Here is a 24,638-nt window from a genome sequence, read left to right as displayed (position 1 = left end):
TGGTATTCATGTTTTTGAGCAATTTTCTTGTTTTATAGCACTATTTATTATGCCTTATTTTACTATGAAGAGGATATATTATTTCTAACTGCACTTACTGTAGACATTTAATGGTAGGACTCAAGCACTTTCTTAACATTCCAGATGTGCTTTCCAATTCAAAAAGGTTGGGAGACTTGACCTATTTGAAAGGTGTGCAGATGTATATGGTAACAGAAATTACCATGAGTTACAAAATCGTAGATTTGGAAGATGCTATCTAGGTCATTTGAGTCTAACCTTGTGCTCAGTGCAGGAATCAAAATTACAGCATCTCAGACAAACTACTATCCAACCACAGCTTAGACACACCAAACCTTTAATTTAAACCAGACATGTCAAACACAAGGCCCGGGGACTGGATCTGGCCCACAAAGTGGTTTCATGTAGCCCACAAAGCCATCCTGGAAACAGTGAGGGAGGGGCACCCACTGCCTTGGCCCTGGCTGGTCGGGAGACAATTTACCATTTCGTGGTGGTCATCTATGCTGAAATACATTCAGTCTTAGCTCCACAAGGCCGTCTGGAAACAGTGAGGGACCGGCCCGTGCTGCATTGGCCCTGTCCCCTGGGCGCACACTGGGGAGATTATCACCCTTTGTGAGAAATGAAGAAATGCACCATCGCCTGGAAGTGGCCAGCACATGGCCCTGCCTACTTCGGACAGGCTAGGGGCTGGACAGCGTTGTGCTTCTCTTCAGATTCATGCCACCCGGCTCAGCCTCTTGGCACTGTGAGGAGAACGCCCCGCTGCCTGCCATAACCGGGCAGGCTGGGGACTGGGCAGCATTGCACAGGTAACATTGACTCACGCTGCTCATGGCATCCCCTCCCCAGAGCTCACCAAGCCAGATATGTGAAGTAGTTGAGGGCTATGTGCTGGCCATTTCCAGGCAATGGTGCATTTCTTCATTCCTCACGAAGGGCGACAGCTGCGTTTCTTGCCTGGATACAAAGCCAGGTCTCCTCACATGGAGAGGGAGTGGGCCTTCCTCTTGACTTTGCCCTCGTACCCATCATGAGCAACCTGGCTAAGGAGAGCAAACACAGGAGCAGCAGCCTTGAGGAGGTAAGTGCAGCTGGGCACCCCCTTGGGGAAGTGGGGCTGAGCTTAGTGCCACACGTGCTTGAGGACTGGGCTGGGCATTTGACCTCTGCACCACCGTCCAGCCCCCCCCATGGCCTGAGAGGAACAGTGAGGCTCCTCCAGTGGACCATGCCTTGGCACTTGCCCTGGTAGCATCTCCTTCTGCCAGAGACCCTCAGATCTGTCCCACTCCTGCCCAGGCCCCCATAGGCACCCTTGACGCGAATGATGTAGAGCTGGCCATGCCCATCCAGTAGGCCTTATGCACTCCAGCCACACCCACCCAGTAGCCGCGCCCAGCCTGGCCACAAACACCCCCGAGGGCAACCGCAATGTTGATGCGGCCCTCAATAAAATTGAGTTTGACACCCCTGATTTAAACAGAGATGAGTTTATCCAGCTGTATGAACTGATTTAATAAAAATGTCTATGATGCAAAGAATTATAAGCAAATCAATGAACACATCTATGACTTCATAAGTATTCTGATAACTAGATTCATAACAACAAGCAATAAAAAGAGTGACAGCACACATCCATAATCCCTTATTCTTGGAAAAAAAAACCTTTCCAGAATGATGAATAGTCATTGGAATGGTGGACAGACGCTTCAACACAGCATCAAGGGTCTTTGAAGCAACACTGCCAGCAAAATGCTACATTTGATCCATATTAATTATGCACAATTTCTTTATAAAAATAAACCATGAGAATTTCTGATATCCATCTGTCCATTGTAGCTGAAGCCTCCAAAAACATATTTCTAAATAAATGATATCCAAAGAAGGCCTTGCACTGAGTTTTAATTGAATTAGATGTTTTAACTGATTCCTAACCATTTGTTTTGTTTTTATGTTTAGAAAGCTGAAAAACTTCAAGCTGTGCTTTAGTTTCTTCACTCTCTTTTTTGTTACTATCTCGTTTATATATTATAATTACTTCCTTTTAAATAACTATTTTAATTTATCCAAACATTTTTTCACACTAAGCAAAATAAAAAGACGCATTTAAACCTGAGGTTGTAAGAGACAATTTCAACAAGTTACAATGCTGTGTCTTTACATTCACAGAATTCGCCCAAATCCACTTGAAAATGCCAAACTGAACAAAAACAATAATAAAATGAATTAACTGATACAAACCTACTGTTTTAATAATAATGGAAGAAACATCTGTGGAGAAATTCATGTGGATTGTGTGTTAGAACAAATTCAAGACTTTTACAGAAATTCAAAATGATCTGCTAACAAGGATAGAAAGATACCTACTTTCTATCCACTGGGGGAAAACGTTTTTTCATGGATTTAAGCCATGTAGATAGATCTTTAAAATGGAAGAGAAATAGGAATAGATTTGTTATATTTGTGTCACTGGTTTCTTTCACAGGCATCGACAAAATTTGAGTTAGCCAAGTAATTAAACAGATTAGCCTAAAAAATTCTAATCTGCCCAAAGCTTCTCACTAAAATTCAGAGATAGGCATGTAGCTTAGATATTACACATTTTTCAAATTCAACTCTGTAGTGCCTAAGTAGGAGGCAAAACTGGTTTCATTTGGAGAATTGTTATTGTTATTAGTTGCTGTATCCAGCTGTCCTGACAGCTTGAATTCACATTTCGTTAGAAAAACAAAAACAAAACTTTGAGGAGTATTCAAGAACACTAGTACAACTTTGAGGATTTTGGATTGTTGTTAAGGCAATTTAAGCAATTTGCAGGGGGGGAAATGGTTCAAAAGGTAGACAAAAAGCAATAATTCTAGGAAAATATTTGTCTCTTAATGCAGGGGTCCTCAACCTATGGCCCTGGCCCACTACCGAGAAATGGCTGGCCGGTGCGTGTGCATGCTCCCCCAACTCGCGCTAGTGTCTGTGGCCCCATTTGTGCATGCACACAGGTGTGAATGGGGTCATTAGCACCAGGCAGGTTGTGCAACCCATACGCGCATGCACAAACAGGGCCGCTAGTGCTGGACAGGTGTGTGTGGTCCATTTGCGCATACATGAACGGGGCAGCTAGCGCCAGGCAGATGTGCTCGGCTCATATGGAAGCTGGTCTCCTTCCCTCTGAGCCACGAGCCTGGAAAGGTTGGAGACATTAAGACCCTCTGTCTTAATGTATCTCAGTCCTTCCTTCCTTCCTTCCTTCCTTCCTTCCTTCCTTCCTTCCTTCCTTCCTTCCTTCCAATAGGAAAAGCTAACAAAGACAAATAATATTTTTTTAAAACAGAAAACGCTTTCCCTTCAATTCTTTCGGTAAGCACAAAAAATAATAACAAAACAGAAGAACAAAACCTCTGCACAGACATCATTAAGGAAAACATCTGGTAATGGTAATGGTTTTCAACAATAGATATTGAACAGAAATGAAACATTGCTGCCCACCCACTCCTAAACTTAATACTTGAGTAATTCTATCTACAAATAACTTGCCATTTATTTCTCTCATCAGCAGTTACCTGAGTCTGATAGTAGATTTTGTTAAAAGCAATGATTACATTATTACTAGAATATACAATTAAGTAATGAAAGAAGTAGTAATATTACTGTGCAGTAATATTTTGTGCACTTTCAAAAATATCACTGGACTGAAAACCTACAGAATAGAAATAACAATGAAAACATTTCAACTGTACTATGATAGTGCTGAATTTAAAACTTTAGCCACAGGCAAAATATAAAAATGATTAACATTATGTTGTTTATTTTAATTACACTCGGCAATTACATCCAACAGGCTGTCAAATCATTTAGGATACTGAGAAAACCATTAATTTCAAAATACTGAGCTTTCCTTAGAAAACTCATCCATTGTTTACTACCATTATATTATGTCAATCAACTTTAAGCCAAAAAAATTGTTCAATTACAAATTGTTTCTTACTCTGATGTTATCTAGTCGCAATGCATGAACTTTTTTTTAGTGGCACATGATAATAATGAAAGTTAGTTCATGGTAATGTAGTTTAACGATGCCCTGCTGTAACTTAGAAATACACAGCAATCATCAAAGTAGAATTTACAGAACATTCAATTAGAATTCATATGCATTTCACAACAACATAAAGTTTTTACATTACTAATGGATACACAACAGAGTTTTGAGTCTTGTAACCATCTGAGTAAAATGGAAAGCTCAAAACACATTACTCCACATTAAACCACAATTCCTTATCACCCCACTTTTGACCTCAGAAAACTGGGCTTCCACACTCATATGGTTAAAAAAACCACAACATATCTCCCAGCAACTCAAAGAGCTATGCTACTATAAGTTCCCAGACAATGATGAACCTGGTCTAATATAGTGCAGCAACCAATCTATTTTGTAATACAAGTAGTCCTCGAATTATGACCCAAAAAGTTCAGAACAAACCCCAAAAGCTACTTACAACCTGGTTCCGAAGTTCTGATGGCCATCCCCCCTCCCACAGTCACGTGACCACAACACAAAGACTGGCAACAGACTGTAGTTGTTTGTGGTCACATGATCATGATTTACATTTTTGTTGGAAACTTATGTTTACTTTTCAACAAAAACTGGCCCATAGTGGGTTCACTTAACAACTGCTGCATTTGCTTAAAAATAAGTGCAAAAAGGTCATAAAGCTGGGCATGATGACTCAATTTATGACCATCACACTTTTGACTGTAATGCCAGGCACAATTATACCTGCACAGGCAATTTCCCTTCTAATAGACATTTCTCTGTTATACTCATTGGTTGGTTTTAAAAAAAATCTACACACTCTTGTTACTCTAACAACATTTTCCTCACTTTAGTTGTATCTCCCATTCTTTCTCCATACACCCAATTGTAATGAAAGGAATAATTTTCTATCTTATTCTTGACTCACAAAAAATATTTCAGGGGAAAGAGGAAATAATATTAAGGAAACTAAAATACCAGAATTATCAAGGAAGTGGCTTAGGACTGGACTAAACTAAACTAAGTTTAACTCCCACTCAACTACACAACTCATTAAGCCAGCCTGATTCCCTCCACACTATCTAACTTACAGGGCTGTTGTGCAGAGACTGCCTTGTATTCTCAGAGGAAAGTTATGATACAATTACAAATAAAACAAGTGAATAAAATCTAAAAAAAACCACTAGGTTTAATTCATTTTAACTTCTCTAACCAGCCAATTTCTGGAACCTTAATTTTTCATAGTTCATTATAATTACTGTGAACTAATTTTGCTTCTAGGCAAAACTATTACACTGCAAAATATGTTAACCGTAGAAGGTGTACAATTATGAATACTAAGCATGCTGAAAGTGTGACATTGCACGGCTGGTGTGATGTGAGCAAAAGTAGACTGGCTTACAAGGAACACCCTACCTTCAAACATTTTTCCTCCTTTTTCCCTGGAGTATGACAAAAATGTAATTCTACTTTAGTTTCACATTAAACAAGGATATTTGGTTTGCAAGAGTGTCTGTAGCAGGACTTGAAAGCATCAAAATGTAGAATTATCTGGGCAAAGATAATTTGTTCACAGATGCTACACACATATAAAAAGAAGCAGGGGCTTCTATCACTCCAGGCATACCCACCATTTTAATTTGACATCATCACCTTGCAGATGCCCCTGGATATGACACTGTAAGTTATTATTAAGATGTGGTAAATTACGCAGCTGTCTACTGGTACAAGTACAAAGTGTATTATCACAGAATTGTACAGTAGTCTAGAACTGGATTTCAAAAACTATAAATGATTTTCCCAAATTCCAATGCAGAAAGATATTAAGTGGATTATCCATAATAACGTTTAAGACAGGCATGTCCAAAGTCCGGCCCGGGGGCCATTTGCGGCCCGGGGGGGCAGTTTAATACGGCCCTCTAACAGCCCTCCCTGCTCTGTGTAAATGCGGCCCTCCCTTCTGATTGAGGGCGGCAAGCAGAAGACTGTCTGCCACAGGAGGGAGGGCGGTGAGAGGGCCGCATCGGAAGCCCGATCCTGACGTCACCGCCCAAACTTAGAAGACGAGCGTAGGACAAGCGAGTTTGGAGTTGGAGAAGGCAAGCGAGGGAAGTAGGTCGGGTCATTGCTGGAGGCTCTTCAGCAGCCTCAAGGCGAGGCAAGGGGTGGGGGGTCCTTTCCACCAACATCTATCAGCCCATTTCTTCTGCAAAAGACTAGAGGGGCTGACCGGGTGAGGGAGCCAGCGCGCGGGAGGCGCAAGGCTCCTGCACGGAAAGCTGGCTGTGGCGTTCTTTAGGGGAAAAGCGGTGGGGGGAGGGGGGATTACAGAAATTGGGGAGAGCTTTTTGGTTTCAAGAGAGGGGCCGCCCGCATTGGTGGAGGGGCGTGGCGCCTCTGGGCACGTGCAGAATGCCTTCCAGTGGCGGCCCAGGTAAGCCGCGGCTCCGCTGGGCGGGGCAGGAGCGCCCCTCCTTCCCAGCGAGGCGCTGAGCCCGGTGCGGGCAGCGGAGGCTACCGGGGTGCAGCTAGCGGGTTGGGGCGTGCGACGCTGGTTCTTTCCTCCTCGGCAGGAAGGTGAGGCAGTGGCGGGGCAGGCCTGGCCTGGGAGAATCAGGGCGCGCTTTCTTAGCCGCTGGAGTTGCCCCGGCTCCGAAGCCCTCTGGCTCCCCTGGGCGAAGGCGACGTCCGGGGAAGGGCGGGGAGCTGCTGCGTGCTTTGGAGGGGAGGGCGGACGCACCTCCAGACGGCCGTGCTTAGGGGGCCTCCTGGGAGCGACCCCCCCACACACACATATGCCCAAGGGTATTTTCATGCAAGAATTTTGTACCTGTTCGAAAACAGCTCTGAATTTTGAGGTTGTTATAATGTTCGGAAAAATGTTCAGCCCTCCAGCATGTTCACTTCATCCAATCTGGCCCTCTTTGAAAAAAGTTTGGACACCCCTGGTTTAAGAGGATGTGGAAAACTTTCCACTACTTTCCAGTTCATCAAGAAATTTGATAAATTAGCAAAATCCAGCCTGAAGCCTATCTGAAACAGATCTAGATAATTTCATTGAGATCATTTAACAGAACAATTCCTTTCTTGACTCTAAGGAAGAAATACAATAAACAAGTATTAAAAGACATGAAAGAACCAAAAGCTTTTTTTCAGGATTATTATATACACGCGCAGCTCTGTGCAAGGATTCTTTACACTTACAAACTAAAGGAAATATGACATATATAATACAGATTAGAAGGGTTAACATTTAAGAAATTTGAAAAATACTGCCCTGAGGGCTTATATAAGCAAAAGACATCATTTATTAATTTTATAAACTATAGCTTTAACTATAGTTTATAAAATTAAACTATAGCTTTCACTGCATTTCTTCTACCCAAGAGAATTATTAGTCCCTCTGAAGAAACATATTAAAATAATTTTTTAGTTCAGGCAATTTACACATTGTGCCAGAAAAACTATAAAGCAAATCCTCTTCTAAATATTAAGAAAGGAAGTCAGAAAAAGACAGCCAATTATTAGCTTCCTTTCCTGAATTTTGATATAACATGCAAGCACACATGATCTTATGATTCTACTATAAATAAGAAATGTAAAACATGACAAAGGTATTGAAAATTGTGAAAAAGTTAGATTACAATAGCCGCATTTCCCTGAAAACCCTTTTTAAACATAACAAACCAGCTAATGTTGGTAAACATGGCTAAATTGAAATATGGATGGTTGATATGATTTTCTCATGATTTTCTCTGTCTTTATGGAAGCAGCTATAAGCTCTTGTGAAGCCATAAATAAAAACTGCCATAGAAAATTATAAAATTTGATTTTAGGTCTCTAGTTAATCATGCTCTTTCATAAATTTATGATTTTTTCATTTTAACAAAATTGATAAACAGAATGAAAAGCTTTTCCAGTTATGAAATTTGTTTCTATTGGCTTAATTTCTCTTTATACCTAGCATTACAAAACTCCCTGGAAAAATATCTGAAGAAAAAACACAATTCAGCAACTAAACAATACTAAGAATCAATAATTACAGATGATTCATATGATTGAGGTTAACCACCCACTTAAAAATAAAAACAGCTGCTCTAAAAAGATTGGTTTTAATAAGTTATTTATAAATTTTAATCACTATCAATACATAAAGAGGAAGAACATAAAATTGGGAAAAGTGAGTTTCATAGTAGTATGAACAATTGTATAAGTTTTATTTTCATGTAAAATAACCCAAAAAAGTATAAAAAGTTAAACACATAAGTTATTTTAAAAAGTTCCTACAACTCGGCCCCTGACTGTCCAACTATATAAACTTTGTTGGATGTCTGTATTGCAGTACTAGAGCTATACGTTATTCACTGATGATACTGTTTAAATCACCTCATCACAAAAAATATTCAGATACTTCATGTAACTTAGGTTGATTTTGGTAGATCAACTCAGTTTTGCAAAATAATAGTTACTGAAGGAAAAGAATTATATGTGTATATGTCATAAGTTGCATTTATGTCAGAAAACAGTGCAAGTTTACCAACTGTAATTTAATATACAGAGAGGTTTAAGATATCTGCATATGCTTTCAATATGCTTCTGGAATTCAACTCAAACTCCTAGAATTGGCCTGGTATCTATATGACCTAGTAGTTCCTGATATCTCAAGGACCTCCATCTCCAATACACGCCCATGCCCTCGAAATCATTCTCAGGGATCACCAGCAGCACTCTGCACTGGTGCCCTTTCTCTGGGAGGGAGGGAGGCATTCCTTCAATGCCAGGTTATTTTCTTTTTTTCCAGTCTTTTGAAACTAGTACCTTGTCTTATCAAATTATTGTGTTTCAGAATTTCACAGAATTCTCGGCTGGTTTTAATTTAATTGCAATTTTCAAAGTTATATTGTGAGCTACTATGGTAGCTTTTTAACTGAAAATAAAACAATCTAGCAGGTTTGGGTTATACTTAAATAACCCTACATAGTGCTCTGATATGAAATGCTTATTTAAGTTCACTATCCAAGCATCAAATCAAGACTGCAAGGTATATGTAAAACAATCAATGAATAGTTTCTGAGATTAGGTCAGGATACTGCATTATCAAATTTAATTTTATGTACCTTGTGGAGACATAAGACTAAACAATAATTGGGTTATTATTATTTTTTTACTTTTGAGGAATAATGATTTAAAATCTGTATCTCCGTTAACACCCACCAAAAGCCTTTAAATAGATAGGCCATAAAACTAATCTAATGTTATTATCCCTATTATATGTCCCCAAGATTATTCTTTTGACACTCGGGAGAGGCTTATCTGCTTTTCAAGTACTGTTAAACTTCTGCCAACATAAACAACAAAAAAGACAACAAAGAATTAGATTACCAGGGGGGAATCAACAGCATGGGGTCAGGAGGGGGGGGAAACACCATCAGGGATAATTTGGTCCAATGGAATGAAAATCATTGGAAAGGGAACAGATGGCCTACACAGCTATCAAAAGCAGCTTTTTTCTCAGTCTATTGACCTGTAACACTACACTTCTTGTCTCACAGAAAATACTCCTGCCTTTTTAAGAAATATGCTTATGTTCTTTGTCTGTATCCTGTGAGAAGGCTTCCTAGTTTGTAATATGTAAAAGGAAAACTATTCTAACGGTGGTCAATGAGTCAACAGGCTGTGAGACTTTGGCCAGGGTTTTCTCTAAAATCTTCTTTATTTAGTCATTGTTCCTTATTAATCTACTTTAGGTTAGTTTTTTTTAACAAATGTTTTTATGAGTAGGCAAAAAGTATTTGCCAACTCTCATAAGAGATTAATTCTACTCCTTACTCTTTTCCAAGAGCACAGAATCAAGAAACATGTCTCATCATGAAGCAGGGAAGAAATGTTTTTGGTTTGTAGCAGGAACTCCTTCATAGCAAATCAAGGAGAAAATAATAAACACAGCAACATAGTCATTCCATACATTGCAGGAATATCGGAAAAGCTCCAGAGGATCTTCAGCCAACACAACATACGTGCACATTTCAAACCCCAAAATATGCTAAGACAGAAGCTTGTCCACCCCAAGGATAAAACACCCAGACACAAACCGAGCAACGTAGTATATGCAGTACAATGCAGTGAGCCATGTGCAGATCTGTACATTGGGGAAACAAAACAGCAACTTCATAAACGTATGACACAACATAGGACAACAAACCCATCAGGACCAGATTCAGCAGTGCATCTGCATTTAAAAGACAAAGTCCACTCTTTTGAAGACAGCATAGTTCACATTTTGGACAGAGGACAGTTGCCTCGTGAAAAAAGCATCTTTGGGATAACTATTACCTGGATGACTGAGAATCTCCATAGACATTTAAACTGAATAAAAGATTTTATGGTTTTGAACAACCTAAGACTGAGTTTGAAACAGAACTACATATTAATGATGGAATATGTTATTGCTAAAATATATAAAATTTTGTTGAAATAGAAAAGCATGTAAAATAATGTATGATAAAATGGGCTAAAAACATTGGTTACAATATACATATGGATCAATGTGAAAATATGTGGTTGAAAGGGCTAATATTTACATTATGTTATAAACTTAGAATTTTTTTAGTAAAATGATCTAATGTTTTATTTGTCAGCAGAGAAGTTGTCTAGAACAGAGATCCCCAACCTTTTGGGCACCAGGGACCAGTTCCGTGGAGAGAGGTTTTTCCGTGGACCAGAGGATGTGTGGTTATGTGTGTTGTCTGCATCCCACAGATGGGGCTTTGCTTATTTGTGTGGACCGGTTGCTGGCATTCCACAGACCGGGGGCTGGGGACCCCTGGTCTAGAATGTATAAAGCTAGTTCAAATCTTTAGTGGAAATGTGAACAACATGAGGAGACATTTTAACATGTTTGGTGGACTTTTAAAAAATCTATCTGAATACAAATACATAATTTCAGAAGATTTTAAAGACTTAAGTATGATTGAAACCAGAAGCTTCTTCTTTGGGATTAATGGACAGATGACTAGGTAAGTCATGGAACTTTATTTTTCTATGACTGCAACGAGATTATTATGTGCTCAAAAATGAAAAGATTTGACACCACCCACAATGAAGAAATGGTTGGCAAAGGTGATGGAACATGCAGGCATGGCTAAATTAACTTCTTTAGAGAAGCTTCTTCTTTGGGATTAATGGACAGATGACTAGGAAAGTCATGGAACTTTATTTTTCTATAACTGCAATGAGATTATTATGTGCTCAAAAATGAAAAGATTTAATACCACCAACAATGAAGAAATGGTTGGCAAAGGTGATGAAACATGCAGGGATGGCTAAATAAACTTCTTTAGAGAAGACAATATCTACATTAATGGTTAACTGGAAATCCCTAACAGTTACTTTTCAACTATGACCATAATTGAGCCCTGAATTAGTTGTGTGGCAGTAGTTAAGCAGGACACTATGTGGCCATACCCAATTTTAGGATTTTTTTTCAGCATTTGTTAAGTGAGCATGAAAAAACTAAGAACTAAGACCCCAAACCTACCCCAAGGTCCAAATGCATAAATAGAGGGTACCAAGATGATCTTGGGCTGTTTACTGTAGATGGAGAACACACAGTGAAGGAACAATGTGAATATTTCTTAGCATTTAGGCCTTTTTATCTGAATGCAATGCTCACATGCTCTTATTATTGTTAATTAACCAGCTATAGTATGAAAATTTATCAGATCCTTCCTGCTAAATAAGTTTGAGACATAAAAGAAAGGCAAGAGAGAACTGGATTTTATCAATTAAACTATATAAACTTCCTCATCCTTCTCTGTAATTTGACTGATTACACTAGACAACCTTTTTTTTCTCAAAAGTTTTGCTTCTTACACAATTTTTGGTGATTATGATAGACCAATGCTAACTGTACACAAGTATAATCTCAGAACTGACTCTATCACATTGGAATTTGAGAAATATGAAATTAACCTTTAATGACTACAATGTATTTAATTGTATAATGTTTAATGGATTCCAGTTGCCCTGATGAACTTTTTCCATCATGGCAATATCCTGGTGAAACCTTCACTATATTTGCCATGAGGTGCACCTAGATTTTCAAGAAAGAAATCCAAGTGTCAATGCAGAAAATGAATCTTCAGTGACATGTTGCACTTAGTCTTATATGCTGTAAGAAGTTTGTCAACCAGCTGAATGTAATTTGGTGCTCTGTAGTTGCCAAGAAAATTCTCAATGACATCCTTGAATGCTTTCTACACAATTTTCTCCACTAACGAATCTTTAAATTGCTTGTCATTGATGACATAGCTTGACCTGTGCAGCAACATCATGGCATCATTTATTCTTCAAAACATCATGTAACAAAAACCTTCGCTTTTCTTATCACTTTCACAAAATTGTTCATCAGTCCGAGCCTTATGTAAAGTGGAGGCAAAAATATCTTTATCAGGTCAATAAGTGGATTATATGTCAGGTTTTTTGTCCTGGAATCAAATTCTTTCAGAGTGGCCATTTCTCTCTAATGTAATGTGACTGCTTCACACTACTGCCCCATTGACATACAGTATACAGCAACAGTATTTAGTATATCCGAGCTGCATTCCAAGTAGTAGAACCACTACTTTTAGATCACCATAGATATTCCAGTTGTAGTTAGTGTACTGGATGCGCTTCAATAAAGTTCCATATTTTTATTTGGTTTTTATTTATTTGTGCAGAATAGCTAACAGGTACTGAAGAGTATATATTGTTATTGTGTAAAAACATCAGCTTTCTATAATACATGATAGCTTAAATTATAGGTTATTTTCATGATTAGCAGCCAAATATCTGTAAAATACATCCAACTGTTCAGGAAGCAAAATCTTTGCTGTCCAGTATTATGTGGTACCAAGATGTTTTCATCCTCTAGTGACCATATAGATTTTCTCCATGATCTCTAGTTTAGAATGAGGTTAATCTTTGCCCCTGGCTACCCTAGATACTTTTTTCTTTAACTGTACTACCTTTAAATTTGTCTTAGTATTGCATCTGTTTGTTTATGGGAATATATGTCCCACTTGTTCTTGGATCCCTTTTCAGACTTATGAAGTGATGTCTACAGAAATCCTATTATTGTTCCTTTCTTCCTTCTCTGAAGGCCAAAAGAAAGCCAAAAGAGAAGAATGTTTTAATGAAATGGTAATATAGCCACTACAAGATGCTACCAAAATGGATACATAATCAGCAGCAGCAGCATAAAAACATTATAACTTATCCGAACTGCAACTAAGGAAAGCCTCCTAAATAATATTACTTCAGGGGAAAGACCAAAGAAATGCAAACTCTCTTTGTTCACCAACATCAACAAAAAATAATTAAATAAACGGGGTCTATACTAAGTATTGCCACACTCTGGGGTGGGATGGAGCCCATCATTTGATTATGTATTGCTGCCAGGAAAGTGGGGGTTTGTTTTGTTATTCTTTTATATTGGGTTTTTATTCTTTGTAAGCCACTCAGAACGGGCGGCCATATAAATCTTCTACATACATACTGCAAAAATCCAAACAACCACTAACTACATAGAAGCAAAGATATGGCATTTCTGCATCCCTTTGCTGCCATCTAGTTGTTCTCTTGAATGTTGCAGTCTAGAAAGTAACTTCTTAACCAGGCTTCACAATCCACACACAGCTAGTTACTGAGGTTTCTGAAATCATTATTAATAGTAACAATCTTGAGGGAACTTCACAATTTCAACATTTCGGGGGGGGGAACCTACTGTGGAAAATTTTTACAACAGCCCTACCAGGACTGACTGCTTTCAGTGTCTCCAAAATGCTGACTGGAATCTGGGCTGGGAGGAACCAGTATTATCCTAGAACAGGGGTGTCAAACTTGCAATGTCACGTGACATGTTGCGACGTATCATGACTTTTTTTCCATTGCAGGCAATGGAGTGGGCACGGTTTCACTATGACACATCCAGCCCGTGGGCCGGCAGTTTGACACCCCTATCCTAGAAGTTGCCAGAAGTACTTTAGAATAGAATAGAGCTGGAAGGGACCTTGGAGGCCTTCTAGTCCAGCCCCCTGCTCAACCAGGAGAACCTATACCATCTCAGACAAGTGACTGTCTAGCCTCTTTTTAAAAATCTCCAGTGATGGAGCGCCCACGGTTTCTGGGGGCAAGCTATTCCACTGGTTAATTGTTCTCACTGTCAGGAAGTTTCTCCTTAATTCCAGGTTGCTTGTCTCTTTGGTTGAAAGCTGAAAATGCATATTAAATATTGCAACATTTTGCTGCTGGTTTCACATGTAAGATATAATAATTCAGATATTTAAAACAATGATTTCAAATGTAGTTATACAATCATGCTTTTTGTAAACTACAATTATTTCCCTTTTTCCCTCTGAGGGTGGTGGTACTCCAAGATCCTCTCAGAGGTCCACAAGAATCAAAATTATTTGTCAGCCTATGTTGACAAAGAGCCAATAAAAAAATCTTGAGAAAAGGTAGAGGCAGTGAATTAGTAAATTTTAATTTTTAACATGCTAAATATTGGTAAATATAATCCATAAGACAAAAGCTATTTTGGGATTCCCAATTTTTAAAAATGGGAAGCACTCCTGACAGATAAAAGTTTAAGAAATATTGATCTAATTCATAAAACCTTCATACCTTTGAAGCAAATGCTAAAACACCTCAAAATTGTAAAGGGAAGAGAGAAATCATATCCTAGTTTATTCTGCTCATAAACTATGTTCTGCAGCAAAGTTTATTCAATCCAAGATATTAAATGATATTAGCCCTCTTCCTTATTCATGCCCAACATAAATGTCAGCTCATATAACCATTTTCAGGGGATGCTGCAACTGCTTTTGGAGAGCAACATAACTGTGTAAGTTGGATATGAATTCTGTAATTTCACTAATACAGGGCCTAAATTAATTTGCTAAACTTTTTGCAGGTAGGAAGAATCAAGAGATGTACTCATTATTGGACTTATTGTAAAAATGGTTTAAAGTCATTTTCAGGAGCAGATATAATAATTTCAACTTATGACATAATTTTCCAATCTTATGAGTACTATCTATACATACTGCAAACTTATAAACAATGGAGGTATTATATCTTACTATTATGTAAGAAGAGTCACCCCACCCCCATCCCCACAAAAAAACATTTTTCTTTGATTACAAAAAAACCGAGATTAGCATGCCAAATAATACAATATAATAGCTTGGTTCCTTAACACTCTTGCAAATGTTATAATATCTTTGGAACAATTTTAAAAGATATTACAGTCTGCATTAACTTTTTGTCTTCTGAATATCTTTTTAAAAATCTCCCATACCATGTAAAAGAAAAAGAAAAAAAGAATCTCAAGATGATAGCAGAATCATGCCAGTAAATTTTTGATTCACTATTTAGGCTTGAGAATCCTTGCACAAATATAGAGGCTTCTAAGAACTTGTGCATAAATTATGCAATACGCAATTTTAAATACATATAATTTCAAGTTAAATTGTCAAACTATTTTGTTCTTCAATGTAATTGTCTCATTCTGCGCTGTTCAAGAAATATTTATTTTTCTGTTGCATTAGTATTATACAGCAGCATTTTGCCCTATCTTAGATTTAAATTTTTTATTACTACTTTAGGTGCAAAATGGGAATCAAATAGTTTTAGCTCAGCCTGTTCTAAAAAGCACTTTAGAAACCACTATAAAACTGGAATGGAAGAAGAGTTACTCTTGTAATGTTTTGACAAGCACAAAACAGCACTGCACAGTGATATTTAGCAGTCCAACAGTCTTGATGTGTCTATAAGTTTACAATCCAATTACGGTAACTACGTGAAATGTTAGTACACGCATAGTTTTTTCATAATCATGCAAACTATATAAAAAGTTCAATCAAAAACTTAAGTCATGTTAATCTCACAGCACTGGAACATTTTTCAAAGTAATTTCTACTTTTTATACCTTTCAAGAGCAATAAAGGAATCAATTTCTATGAGGAACCACTGCATTTGTTAACCACTAAAAGGCTAAAGCCACACATTAATGAGAACAGGACATTTAAATATGATATTTAAGACCCAAGTAAGGTTTTGATGAACAATATATTCCTTATAGAAGCTCTATCAAAACTTTTAGAAATATTTCCTACAAATATAACACTGAAATTGAAATATATACCAGGATAGATAGATAGATAGATAGATAGATAGATAGATAGATAGATAGATAGATAGATAGATAGATTATGGGATGCACACTTACAAATTCTGAGCATTGACAGTTGCCAAGTGTCCCAATTTTGATCACATGACCATGGAATGATTGTAAGTGTGAAAAATAGTGAATGAACTGTTGTAATTCGAAGGCTACTTGTAATTCTTAAGTTGGTTAGGACTTAAATTATTAGGTTTCCATCCATTTAGACTGTGATTCTAACTGTAGATTACCCACACACAATCATAATAGTATCCTAAGAATTGTAGGATTTTTTAAAACAATATTGCATTAGTATCCTCCATCTCTGCTAGATTTAGGTATATATATTCCAAAACAATGGAAAACGTGGTCTTTAAGCCATTAATAGCTTAAAGCTATATTGTATGTGGATTTGTAAAGGCCAAGAGTTTAATCTTTTTATATAAGCAATTATGCTAATGAACTAGAATTATGCAAACACAGAAAATATAATGGTTTATTTGCTCTAAACCATGATTTGTCTAACAGTGATTCATGAAATAAATGGCTGGGCTACAAAAAGTCAAAACCAAACAAACTATTATTAGAGGGCATGTATTGAACTGATATGGACTGCTGTTATCTTATATGAATTTTGCTAAAATCTATGGTTACAATTAAATATTTTATAAAACAAACAATATTAATGGCTTAAGGTCCAAGGTTTTCTTCTGTTACCATTTTTCATCTTTGGAGGTCAAATTCAACAGCTCTCATTATAAGAAGGCACAACAAGCACATAAGGATGAAAATAACCCAAGTCTCCTTTCAGTAAGAATCAAGGGCATCAATCTAGAAACGTTATTTCTTTACCAAAATATTTGGAAAATAATGTGCTTTCATTTCTTTTATCGTTTCTGCCAAAAGTCACAGTGAAATCATAATTAAGCAACACATAAACAGCAGAAAAGTGGAAAGTATTATTTTTAACCAAGCTGTATTATAAAAATCATTAAATAAAGTAGGTCCAAATAAATATGTAAATGGACACTTGCATCCCAAAATCCCTTTGGATCACACCCATCATATACATCTATATCCATGAGAGGAGCCTGGATGAGGTGGGATTAACACTGCATGGATATGCTTTGACTACATTGTTGTTTTAACTTTTTGCTTTGAAAGAGTTTTCCAGGAAAGGAATTGGCTTTCCAAATACCCTAAAACTTATTTTTTTTATTCATATGAAAAACCAAAATGTAATTCAGTCCATAAAATAAATATAAAGCTTATATAATATTAGACCTGAAATTAACCAATGACCTAACACATATTATATTTGTGTAATTAGGACATTCTGCCCTTCGAGATAAACGCCAACAATATTCCATATAACTGCTTTTGCACAAGGTAATGCAAGTTTATTCTATAATTAAAATTACAGATCTGAAATGTTCTATCCCAATTAGCTTTGCATCATAAAAATCATATACCTATGTGACCAGCATTGTCCAATATGAATCAAATTATTCTATCGAAGTATAGCACTGCTACCTCTGGCGTAACACGGGCTATCTTGTGTGAAAATTCAAAACACAGTGTAACCCCAAAAAATGATATAGATTCTCGCTAATATGTCACTGAGAGCTAAAATTATAGAACTAATCCACATTATATATTTTAAACCAAACACAACTTTTTATTTTCTTTATATTATTCTTCAGCAGCTGCTGGAGACAGCCATTGATACCAGGAAAAGATGTAACTGCTTTAAGAAGTTACTAGTAAATGCTATATGGGACATTCATGCTATTCTTAGCACCATTTCCCCTTTGAATACAAAATGCTGTACAGAATTACTAATACTTTTGTAAGTGAAAAACTCTACCCTTTGTGATAAACAGTAATTTGATATATTAAAAACAACTATATATTAGTGAGTACATGACAAGCCCATATAAATATTAAATTTAAAGACCAAAAGTAATGCATCACACAATTAATTTGACATAATCCAAATCATACACAATGACATAGTTCTTAATAGAAAGGGGCTGCAGCTTGTCCAGCCCAAAGATTTTAATATACACCCCAATAGTATATTACATAGGGAATTTGGCATAATTATTCCATCTAACTTAGAATAGGTAGAAATAAATAGGCCTTTGCATCTCTAAGCAACAGGCAAATCACATCCAAGCCCACATGTCCAAAAGACAATCCTGAATGTGGCACATTATCAGGCCTGCATGACTAGCCCAAAACAGTTTTTATATTGGGTTACCGTGCATTACATCACATTACATTTTCTTGTTATATCAAATTAGAGGTTATCTTGAAGGGCACAGTGTCCTGATTACAAAGATTTAGGATAAGTATTAGTTCTATAATTAATTTCAGACCCAATGTTATATATAAGGTTTATATTCATTTTACTGATTAAACTGTCTTGAATTTTCATGCAAATGTGGAACTGGAAATAAGTAACAAATCCTAGTCTCCTCAAAAATTATGGACTAAAAACAAGCAAGAATTAATTTAAATGTACCTATACTATTTTACAACTTACTTTGAGCAAAAGGATGGCTGTAGTGATGGACACATTTATTTCTTATTTCTATGAGTTTGTTAATTGCACTTTTGAACATAAGAACTACGTGTATGATGACAACTTGGCAAAGTAATAAACCAAAGATTAAAGTACACAGACAGCAAAATAAACCGGCCATTGTAATATAAGAATTGAGATAGTTATATGTAGATTTTCATATGATCTTTATAATAAAGTTACCACTCCAAGATTATAGTGGTAAGGAGAAGTATTCAACAATACTGGCCATCCAGTAAGCTGCTCATTTGTAGAGATGGCATATATATAGTGATATCAACATAACAAAAAGTTTATCAATCTCTGTAGAAACTCCACATAAAAAGTAACTTAAGCTATGTTCATAGTTTCTTAACCCTTTGCATATGACTTCAGTGGGAAACATTCCTGTTGAATAAGACATTGTTCATTTTTTTACCATGATGACTTTAACTCAGATATGTATTAGGCACTCATAATTTCACCTGAAATAAGCAAAAATTGCATCCAAGAATTCAGGCAACTTTTTAATGTTATCGACACCCATCTGGGCAAAGCCATTATTAATTTAGACAACTGAGGGCTATGTTGGAGAAGCAAAATCTTAATTTCTCTTCCAGATATAGGGAGGCAGACACAGCCCCACATATTGAAACTATAATATCATTTTCTTTTGTCTTCTGAAAGTCTGTCTGGTAAGAGGGCAGTGGCAAAATAGTAGAGCAATGGAAACAAAGAATAAGCATCGATTAACCACTTCTTCAACTTATTATCTATAAAAATGAGTTAGCCAAACAGTATTCAAAATCCTGCACATACTAAAGCAGCTAATTTCTCAACCCTAATCATTTCATATTCAACAAGTGCAAATTAGGAATAATTTCTGGTTATTAGCACGTACATCAAAAAAGGCCCATAATTTGAAACTAACAATAACAACACCGAGGGAAAGATGAGAACAGTAGTGAGAAGCCCTACAAATTTGGTTATGGTCACATAGTCCTAGACTGAATGTGAGCTTAGAGGCAACTATTCCTTAATTCTTCGTGTGCCCATCCATCTGATCGGATTTTGATTTAGCTATAGTAGTGGGTATCTGTACTCCAACAGAAACAACACTGATTCAACTTACAAATGAGTAGTTTGATAAACAATAGACAAAATTAGGATGCACTGTCAATGTTTCAGTACACTAGTGGTTGATATAAATTACTGGAAATTGCAGTATTAAAATTGCATGCACAAATGCTTTAAGAGTTTAAAAATCAATATCCAGACTGCATTTTCAAGGTAATAAATTATTTTGTGGAAATGGTAAAAAATAAGAATGCATCTCTGTGTTAAATAAATTCAAACAATATTATAGTTATACTGCCTTGCATAATAGTAAAGTAAAAATCATGACAGTGATTCTGTAATCCAGGTTTTATGTACCTATCTAAATCCAGTATTGGAAATTTTTTAAAAATTAAACAATGGAAAACTGAAAATATTAGTATAGTACACTCATTCCTGATATTCAGAAGTCATCTTGGGATTTCATACAATTTACTAGTCATTCTTCAGTTAAAAAGAAACCAACAAGTTGAGTGGGAGCTGGTTGACAAAGTGCCTACACCATTTGCATTTTAAAAGGGTTCTTTCCTTCTCTCTAAAGTACTTCTGCCAGTCCAACAGGGGGCAAAAGTTTAAATCTTGCATGCAAACATAACCCTCTCCCAGGACAAACGACAAAATGGAATTTAAGGTAGCAGAATGCTCTATCACCTAATTCCAAGAAGAAACCTTGCACTGTTAAATTCTATATTAAAATTCCAAGAAATGCAAAAGCCGTTTTGTCCACAATACCCTGGCATGTAGAGAAACTTCAGTTTGTATTTAACATTCACTACAAAAAGCTATTTAAATGCTGTTAAAATAACAGAAAACTATTTTTTGTCCAAAAAGGTATTTTAAGAAGCCAGCATTCCATAAACAAAACATGCAATTGCTAAGAGCCCTCAAAGCTCTCCATGATCTTTATGCGCCAGGCTAACGGCTAAATGTCAGAACAGAAACAATTACGAGTTAGTTTGGTAATCACCCATTTTACTTAAAGCACAAAGTGCAAACTCCGAAGCAAGAAGGCACTACTCTAAAGCTGTCTGGAAGTGCAAAACCACAAATCTGTCTGCCGAAAAACCCCCAAAACTCATTGTTTCTCTCAATCCTTTCCAATGCGCATACACGCATAAATAAAGCATACATGCATAAATAAATATGTAAGTATTAAACTCAGCTCCTGGGTTGCGGATTGAAAAAAAAGCAGACATTGGGAAAGCATTTGGTTTGCGCGTTATTGTTGCAGTGGTATTGCTATTTCTCTTTTCCAGACTGTATTCTAAACCTGGGAGAAATGCAAAGATTTTGTTTCTGAACGTTTGTCTCAGGGCGGAGAAGCAGGCAAGGCAGCATTCCTGGCCGTGAGAGTCTTAAGCACCGCAGGTGAAATCAGCAGATCTCTTCAAACCGCCATGGGGTGGGGGTGGGGGAAAATGGATATACAAGGAGAATGATTTTCTTACATACTTCGTTATCAATTCGTATGTTATGTCGTGTAGAGGGGAAAGATCCCTAGGCCATTTTCGTTAATAAGGAAACAGTATTTCCAGGCGACAAGAGCATTCGGACACTTGATGCATCGCCTTTGATTCCTTCAGGTTTCAGGGAAATCCTTCTTTATTTCAAACTCCGTGGACGCGCAATCGGGAAGAATTTCCTCGACCTTTTGAGTTTTTAAGAAATATCCGCAGCCGTCAGGTTACAAAACCAGGAGCCGGCGGGTTTGTGCCTACCGTGTCATAAAACACACATCCCAAGTACAAATCACGGAAAAGAGAAAAGTGGAGAAAATGCAAATAGCCTCTCGTGCAACAGTTCCCAAATAGTCAAGCCAACACAATAGGGCGCAGCGCATAAAAAAGCAGCCCAGAGGTGGTGCAGGTGGAAAGGAGGAGGAAGAAGACGGGAAACGACCCAACAATGGGATTCCGGAATAAAAAAAGAAAAGAATCGACCGGAATGCCGGCAGCAGGTGAGAGAGGAGGGCGGGTCGCGGAACATTCCACCCCCCCCCACCCAGAACTCCACATTCCGCGAGTAATCAGATGCAAGAGACCCCTCCACACACACACCCGAGCGAGGGCGAGTTCCCGCCGCTGAACCAACCGCTGGTAAGATTCCCCGGGGGGGGGAAGGGGGGAAGAGGCTGCATTCTGCGGAAAGCGGCGGAATGACCAGAATAACTCCAGTGGAAAAGCCTACGACGAGATGGGACAAGTTGAACGTGGCAAGAGGGGCTTTTAAAGCCACAGCCTTTCCTACTATGCTCAACAGGCACCGAGCGAGCGAGCGAGCGAGCAAGCGGGAAGGAGGCGAGACGTTACTCACCACGCGCGCCCAGAGCGCCGCCACCCGCATGCTGCTTTGCTCCGACCCGCTTTAACGAGTCCCCGGCGTCGAGCTCCGCCACCGTCTCTCTCTCTCTCTCTGCACGTAGACACCGGCCGTCCGCGGAGCCCTCCGACCGGCTCGCCCGCTCTACTCTTCTCTTCGTGCGCGCGCGGGGACACGCATCCCGCGCGCGACCGACCGCCCGGGGAGTTGCCAGCGCAGCTCAGCCGCCTCGACTAGGCCCGCGCTGCGCGCGCCCGACGCCACCAACTAGCCCGCCTGCCCGCCGAGCTTTTACCTTGCGCCCGCCTATCAAACCCTCCTACTCTCGCGCGCCGCTCCTCCCGCTCCGCTTTGCTCTTCGCGCTCTCTTCCCCCCCCCCGGCGTCACATTCGGCGTGCCTCGCGCACCCCAGAAAGCCCTCTTCGTTCGTGCCACTCCTCCCTCCCTCCCTCCCTCCCGTTCCGCATCCAGGCTTTCTCCGCTCCCGCTCCTGGCCGAGGAGTACTTGTGTGCCCGTGGGCGGCTCTTACCTGCCCCTCCCCCTCCCCGGCTCTGGAGCGAGACGGTTCCCCCAGGTAGCCGCCGAGCGCTCACCTCTCGGGGACGGGCCCGAGGAAGTTCCCCTGGCGCCGCAGTGCTAAGCACGCGCTACTTGGGAGTCAAGACCAGTTTAAATGAGTGGCAAAGATTTCCCAGTAAACCGACTTTAAAATACCATGGGGATCCGGGCGAATCTGGGAATCGAACTGAGGCACTGACACCCCGGGACACACTTTTTTTTTCCACTCCTGCTCCTCCCCGTTTCTCGGTTCCCTCCCTCAAAACCCTGCTTCACCCTTTCCCGATGTCTTTCATCGAATCGTCACCATTAAAATCCATATTCCTTCAGGTTCTGGGTGCCGCCGATTCTTTTTCTTTTTTTCTCCCCTCGTGTTTCCTAATCTCGGCAGCTTTCTGTTGCAAGCCCCGCAGTACTTCTTCCCCCGCTTCAACCTTTCTGTTTTATTACCCGCCGCCTCTTGAAAACCCCCTCCCTGGTCCCCTCGTTCGTCCATGGCTGTTGCAGGGAGGATAGTTACACGCCAGGGACAGCGCTCTCACAACAGCCGGATTGTTTGCAATGTGCGGACTTCGTTTCTCCAGCCTCCCACCCACCCTCGAAATGGTTCGATCCCTTTTCCATAGAAGCATGCCATTTTCGGCAACAATAGGTGATAACTGCTTTGAGGCCCGAGGGCTAAAGGTTAGCGCCCAGCTACCTCCTGCAGGTTTTCTTTAGCTGGAGTTCATAGCTCCTCCTCTGCCTTCAAACGACAGATGGAGGTGGGGCTGTGTTTTAATTGGTGTCTGAACGCTCTGGCCCCCGCCTGCGGAATCTTTTCCAGCCCCGACAGGTAACCAGGTAGATAAGGTAGGCATTCTATGTTAAGGATCCTGAAGACGGAAGTTTCCCTCCAAACATTTGGTGGCTTTTGGTTAGCTTGCTCTTAGCACATCTTAACCTTGCCCAAGAATGTGGAGTTCTTACGCTTAGGCAAATAAATACTTTTATCTTTCATTGTCTAAAATTGTGCATTTTAAACCAAGTCTTCACAATTCAAACTTCTTCTTTCCGATGGGTTATGCTTGTTGGAGCATGTCTAGCGTTGGGGCCAAAAGGTACTGCAGGCAATCACTTAGTTGCTACTTAACTATTTTGAAATGAAGAAACTAATGCAACAAGAAAGGAGAGATAGAAGCAAGGAGTAACAATCTCTAAATTAAGTGAAGCAGTTCTATTTCATTCCAATGTACTGGCCAGCCCTTCATTCATCCACATTGTCAAGATAACTGAGCTGGTCGCCTGTGTTTGTCCATTGCTGAAGTTAGGACAGCAGAATGCTTTTGAAATATCCACTCAGAACAAAGCAACAATGGCAACTATGTCTCAGCACCCAAAGCCACCTTACTAATTCACTACAGCTCATATTGGTCCTTGTCTATGGGGACATAGAAATGGTATAGGGTTTCCTGCCTGAGCAGGGGGTTGGACTAGATTATTATTATTATTATTAATTTTATTTGTATACCGCCCTTCTCCCGAAGGACTCAAGGCGGTGAACAGGGCAATGCATGTTAAAAGACAAAATACAAAAATTAAAGGAGATTAAACAGAATGCCCACAACTTTTACAATAAGTTAAAACACAATAAAAAAAGTTAAAACACATTAATAAAACCCAACCCCATCCCATCAGACCAGGCCAGCTTGTTCGAAGAGGTAAGTCTTTAGATCGCGCAGGAAGGAGCGGAGGTCGGGCGCCATCCGGAGCTCAACCGGAAGATGGTTCCATAAATCCGGCGCGCCCACAGAGAACGCCCTCCCCCTGGGGGCCACC

At 39.0% G+C, this 24,638-nt stretch overlaps 1 protein-coding gene across 1 annotated transcript in view; it reads right to left on the bottom strand.

Annotated features, from left to right (window-relative positions):
- PTPRF (protein tyrosine phosphatase receptor type F) overlaps positions 1–22,551 on the bottom strand; it is a gene marked incomplete at its 3' end in the record, with an annotated part of 545,489 nt that extends 522,938 nt beyond the window's left edge. Inside the window, exon 1 of the mRNA XM_083360223.1 lies at positions 22,255–22,551. The remainder of the gene's footprint in view (positions 1–22,254) is intronic.
- Positions 22,552–24,638: the final 2,087 nt, after the last annotated feature.

This window comes from Vipera ursinii (genome assembly GCF_947247035.1).
Source record: "Vipera ursinii genome assembly, chromosome: 3".
NCBI lineage: Eukaryota > Metazoa > Chordata > Lepidosauria > Squamata > Viperidae > Vipera > Vipera ursinii.
This window is presented reverse-complemented; position numbering and strand designations above follow the sequence as displayed.